This window comes from Microtus ochrogaster, chromosome 1 (genome assembly GCF_000317375.1).
Source record: "Microtus ochrogaster isolate Prairie Vole_2 chromosome 1, MicOch1.0, whole genome shotgun sequence".
NCBI classification, from domain to species: Eukaryota; Metazoa; Chordata; class Mammalia; order Rodentia; family Cricetidae; genus Microtus; species Microtus ochrogaster.
In genome coordinates, this window is record NC_022009.1 from 18,518,114 (window position 1) to 18,524,212 (window position 6,099).

Below are 6,099 nucleotides of genomic sequence, written 5' to 3' on the forward strand. Positions count from 1 at the left end.
CTCATGTAAAGAAGAGCAGCAGTCACCGGAGAGAAACTCTAAACCAAGCAGTGGGCTGGAGTAGAACAGGCAAAGATCCACTATACCAAGGTTATCTGAAACTGGCCACAGCCTTTATGTGAGCCCGGCAATTAGTGCTAGCGGAGGGAGACATAATGCTGCTCCAGGCTTGACCAGAGCTAGCCCAGAGCTAGCCACTTCTACTTCTTGCTCCTATAGGGATACCTGGGTGCTGTGGTAGCTCAGGGAAACCAGGTTGTATCATTCCTGGGTCTTTCACTTGGAGCATGCCTGGAAACAGAGGACATGGTCTGTGTGCCTGAGGTGGGGCTCCGGGATAGAGTGGGTAGGGAGCTGAAGAGACAACACTGTGGGAAGGGCCACTTTTGAACATGTTGCTGGAAGCTTTTGCAGCCCAGTCAGGGTCTGATGCCAGGGAAACCCTTGTCTCCATTTCCCTTCAGGGAATGTTTTATTGTCTTTTCTGAGTATGGAAGTTGGCCTTGTGTCTAAGAGCCGAGAGCTGCAACCCCATCAGGTTTCCCTCACACAGCTCCTTCCTGGAGGCTGCTGTTCACGTAGAGTGGGGTATTAACGCTCCTGTTCCAGAGGGTCTGACACCCTCTTCTGGCCTCCTCAGGGCTCCTGCACATGGTGCACACAAAACTCACCCAACTAAACATATGAACACGTAAAATACATCCTAAGAATGGTCCCTTAAAGAACCCTCAGGTAAGTTCTCAATTGAGAAATGACTAACATGGAGAACACTCAAAGTGGCTCAGCATTTCCCGAGTTCCCACTGCAGTTGACAAGCCATGAACTGCAGTGGGAAAGTCTAGATTCAGAGCAAATCAAGATGTCTGATGGACGGCTTGCCTTACTCCACATGTATACACAGACCCAGCATGTTTCAGGGAAAGCCTAGCTATGTAACCTTGAGTACACAACTTATCATTATTATTATTATTATTATTATTATTATTATTTTAAAGATTTGCTTATTATACAGTGTTTTGCCTGCATGTTTGCCTACACACCAGAAGAGGGCACCAGATCTCATTATAGATGGTTGTGAACCACCACATGGTTGCTGGGAATTGAACTCAAGACCTGTGGAAGAGCAGTCAGTGTTTTTAACCTCAGAGCCATCTCTCCAGCCCAACTTTTTTTTTTTTGAGATAGTGTCTCATTATGTAGTCCAGTCTGATCTCCAAGTTGTGATCCTCCTGCCTCAGCTTCCCGAATACTTGGATTACAGAAGTGTTTCTCCTGAGTGGTAGATAACTTAAAACACAGAAACAACTGAACAGTGCACCTCAGCGTCTTAGCAAACAAGAACAAGCCAAATGCCAAAGCAGAAGATAGTGATGAAACACACTGAGAAGATACAAAAAGTAAAACAGTTCTTTTGAAATAGTTTAAAGATATGTATGAGTGTTTACCTGAATGTATGTATGTATACCACATGTGTGCCTGGTGCCCACAGAGGTCACAAGAGGGCACCGGATCCCCTGGAACTGGAGTTACAGGCAGTTGTGAGTCACCATGTGGTGCTGGGGACTGAATCCTTGTCCTCTACAAGAGAGCAACAAATGCCCTTAACCACAGGGCCACCTCCCCACACCTAGAGTTTGCTCTTTGGAAAGACAAACAAGATTGACAGCTTTTAACCAAACTCTGTTGAGCTAAAATTATCTCAGGGTGAGGCCCTGTAGGACAGAGAAAAGCCTGGCTTGAGTTTGAGGGAGTCTCAAAGCTACCGAGGATGAGACAGCAAAATACCCCTCCAGCCAGAGGGAGGGCTTGGCTGTCTCTCATTGGCTGAAGTTACCCCTACATCACATGATGTCACTTAACCTATATAAGCTGACACAGTAATAAACTAAGTTCTGCTTTACTTGACTCCCATCACGTCTGATTGTCCTGTGTCATGGGGCTGTGGAACAGGCGGATAACACACTCACCTTTCCCTGGGGAATAAGGCTAAGGAAGCCTAGCAAAACTCGTCATAAGAAAAAAAGAGAAGACCAATATTAGGAAGATTAGAGCAAGGAATGGTGGCACACACCTTTAACCCCAGTACTCTAAAGACAGAGGCAGGAGGATATCTGTAAATTCAAGGTCATCCTGGTCTTCACAGTGACTTCCAGGCCAGTCAGGGTTACACAGCGAGACATTGTCTGAGAAAAGAGAGATGAAAGTGTAAGACCCTTAGAGAGTGTCTTTCAGTCTGGGGAGACCCTTCCCAAGGAACAGCGAAACCACTTCTACGGATGCAAACAGCAAGAGGTTTATTCAGATACACAGGTACCTGGGGCCTCCAAGTCTCTCGGAGGACTGGCGTGCCGTCCGGCTGGGGTAGCGGGTTTTTATAGGGTAAAGGGAGCAGAAGCGCGGTTACAGAAGCGAGATGCATAGTTACAGGGTATTCATTGGTCATTTTGAATATGGCCGAGTTCAAGTCAGGACAAGGTCCCTGGTTCCCGAGAATTCAGATATGGGCTGCCTTGGCTCTTGTCTAGGTCATACAGGGTGTCTTTCTCGGTATTCACCATTCCTCCCCCGGCCCAGCCACAGTTGTCTCTATCTCATTTTGGCAGCTTCTAAACTGCCCTTTGTTAAAACCCTGAATATTCAGTACAAGCCTTGCAAAATGGTGTTACCGGTGCTAAGTTGTTTAACAAGCTGGGCGGGGGGGTCTTTCAAAAGGCATGGGGTGGGGCATGGTGCCGTTACAACAGATACAAATGGCTTATTAGGGAATAGTTTTGAAAACCTGTGTTCCAAAAAGATGGAAGACCTAGAAGTGCATAAATTCCTGGGGACATATGACTCACCAGACTTGAATTAAAAGTTAGATAAACCTTTTTCATCTTGATTTTTCTCATGGGGCAATGAAGATTAAAGTGTTGCCCTTAGCCTCTTGCCACAATTAGCTAAATTAGGTGAACTGGAAACGGTACACTGAGAACAGCAGCGCCACACCTAACCAGGAGGCTGGGGGCAACCTTTAGCCTGAGTTTCCACCCTAATCTCATTTAAATGCTAAGACTGGGTCATCCTGGCCAAGCATGTAGTACATGCCTGTAATTCCAGCACTCCAGAAGTGGAGGCAGGAGGATAACAAATTTGAGGCCAGGGCCGATGTGGGATATCCTTCTGTATATGTGTTGCTTTATTGTTTGATGAATAAAGCTGTTTTGGCCAATGGCTTAGCAGAGTAAAGCCAAGTGGGAAATCCAAACAGAGATATAGAGAGAGAGTAGGTGGAGTCAGAGAGACTCCATGTAGCTGCCAAAGAAGGCAGATGCCATGTAACTGCCCAAGAAGCAAGGAGTAATAAACCACGAGCCTCGTGGTAAATATAAAATAATAGAAATGGGTTAATTTAAGATGTAAGAGCTAGCTAGAGCCGGGCGATGGTGGTGCACGCCTTTAATCCCAGCACTCGGGAGGCAGAGGCAGGCGGATCTCTGTGAGTTCGAGACCAGCCTGGTCTACGAGAGCTAGTTCCAGGACAGGCTCCAAAGCCGCAGAGAAACCCTGTCTCGAAAAACCAAAAAAAAAAAAAAACCAAAAAAAAAAAAAAAGAGCTAGCTAGAAATATGCCTGAGACATCAGTCAAACTGTTGTAATTAATATGGTTTCTATATGGTTATTCGGGTCTGAGCTGTCAGGAAACAACAGTCTCCTATTACACTGGGCTACATAGCAAGATCCTATCTCTAGGAAAGAAAGGAAGGAGGAATAAAGAAAAGAATGCTTAGGCACCCCCCACCTACTCGTCCTCTGCCCTGGCTTGTTTGTCTTCCCCAGGACTCTGTGCACTAAGGCACCCTTCAACTGGGCAGAGAACACAGTGGGAACAGAAAAGCTTTGCCCATGCCTGACCTGGCGGCATCCGGGCTGTCTGACAAGGGGAAGAGAACCGCTGAAGTATCTCATTGCTTGCCTCTTACAGTTTTTCTACCCAACCTTAACTGTTAGTTGAAGGCTGTCCAGATACCCTGCACACAGATGAAATGAGCAAGACTGGCTTCCCTCGACCATTAAAGAAACCTAGGCTCCATTTCTTCCATCACAGAACATTTCCCAGGAGCCCCTGGGCTTTTTCAGCCCCTCCCCTTGAAAAATTTCTCACGAGTGGCTCTACCCGTGCCATGGCTTACAAGCTTATCACTGGCCTTTACCACAAGGCCAGGGCTGCCACTGACCCGATTCAGGAGAGAGAATGAGTTTGCTAAAAGGCTATCAGGAGGGCCAGAGAGCCAGGCTTGAGGGGAAGTTTCTAGAACAATCCTTCAAACCCTGCTCATGCCACAGAGCATTAGCTGCTGCTGTCAGATGCTGCCAGGATTCTGACTCCAAGTGACTCCCACTGCAGTGGGCACCCTTGCTACTGCTGCCTCAGCAAGGCAGCCCAGAAGCCATAGAAACCTCTGGACACAAGTCAGGTGCCTTAGCCACCTGCTTCCCTGGAAAAGCAAGTGCCAGTGCGCTCTGCTTCCTGTGTTTACCACCTGCAATTCAAGGTCCTGCTGTGCTCCAGGGAACACAGTACCAAAGGCTCTTGGTACAAGTTTCCATTGTGTGTGTGTGTGTGTGTGTATGTGTGTGTGTGTGTGTTTGGTTTGTTGTGTTTAAGAAGAGCAGGCCTCCTAAAGTAGTAAAGTATCCAGGATCAGGATTGTAAACAAGCACCTGCAAGGGCCTGAGCACCTGCAAGAGCCTGAGCACCTGCAAGAGCCTGAGCACCTGCAAGGGACCTAGTGCCTGCAAGGGACAATGCAATTCAATGGTAGGGCAGCTGCCGAGCATTCAGAAGGCCCCAGGCTTGATTCTAGGGAAGATAAAAACAGTTTTATAGACTATAAAGAAGAAAAGCTGGGCAGATAAGACAACAAGAGAAGGTGACAGTGAGGTCTTTGAAGGCTGCCTTTTTTAGGGCATTCAGGTCAAATATTTTAAGGCAATTAAGCAAACGGTGAAAAGTGAAAAGTGAGGCAAGATTGTGGGTTGACTGGAAAGGGTGCTAGGGCTGGAGAGGTCTGTCTCTTGCTTTGGGTGGTGGTTACATTGGGGTACGCATTCATCAAATGAGCTCTGGAGATATGGTATACTAACTACCTCAATGTTGCTTGCTCAGGGCAAATTCATCAGGTCTGAGCAAAGTGATCTGGCTCTCAGATTACCCTTCTATTTGTTAACTCTGATGCAGTTTCACTTCTTTATTTCACTAAGGGCATCGGTGAATTATGGCTGCCTCTGAGGGCTGGTGGCTTCTTAACCTGGAAAAGACTCGAAGGGGGAGAGGGAGGGGTGGGGCTCCAGTATGCAAACAAACCCTTTTCTTCACTTTTGGAGTGCCTTTCCACCTGTAGAGAAGGAGGCCAAAGGCAGTCCTGAGGCCTGGCCAGAGTGACGCGGTCAACAAATGCCCTCACTAAGAGCGGAAGGGGACAGAGCACCTAGCTCTGTGGAGCACCTGAGACGCACAGATAAATCACGAACACAAGCTGCCTTGACAGTTTGAGATTGACGCCGAGTGTCAAATGCCAGCACAGACTGCCAAGTGCCAGGAAAAGAAATTCGATCTGGTCCAGACAGTCGCGCAGCAGTGCAAAGTGAAACCCACCTGTGGGGACAGGGAAGGGTCCTGAACCTTGCTGGAACCTTTTCTACGAGGCGGGTCCTTGGGCACTTACCAAAAAGTCTTAGCTGGACACCGGCCTGCCCCAAGCAAGCGTCTCTGCTTTAAAGGTGAGAAAAACACCGTCCAGAGGTTTGCAGAGTCATTGAAAGCCTGAGTGGGAATCACAAGTCCAGTTCCCTAACACCACGCCCACGCCCAGAGGCCAGCAGGTGCCTGCGACTGACCCTGCTCTTCACCACGCACACCTAGCCAGCCCTCGTTTTGACGTAGGGGCCACAGATTATAAGGAACTGGGAGAGTGCTGGGCGCCTGGGTGGGGGTGGGGAGGTGCAATGGCCAAATCCCAGGCAGAGCGACAGGCCGGGACCCTGTGGACTCTCTGAGCTGGGCTCTGCAGCCGGCGCCTGCCCTCATTGGCGCTCGCCGCTGGCCTGCGGCCGGCT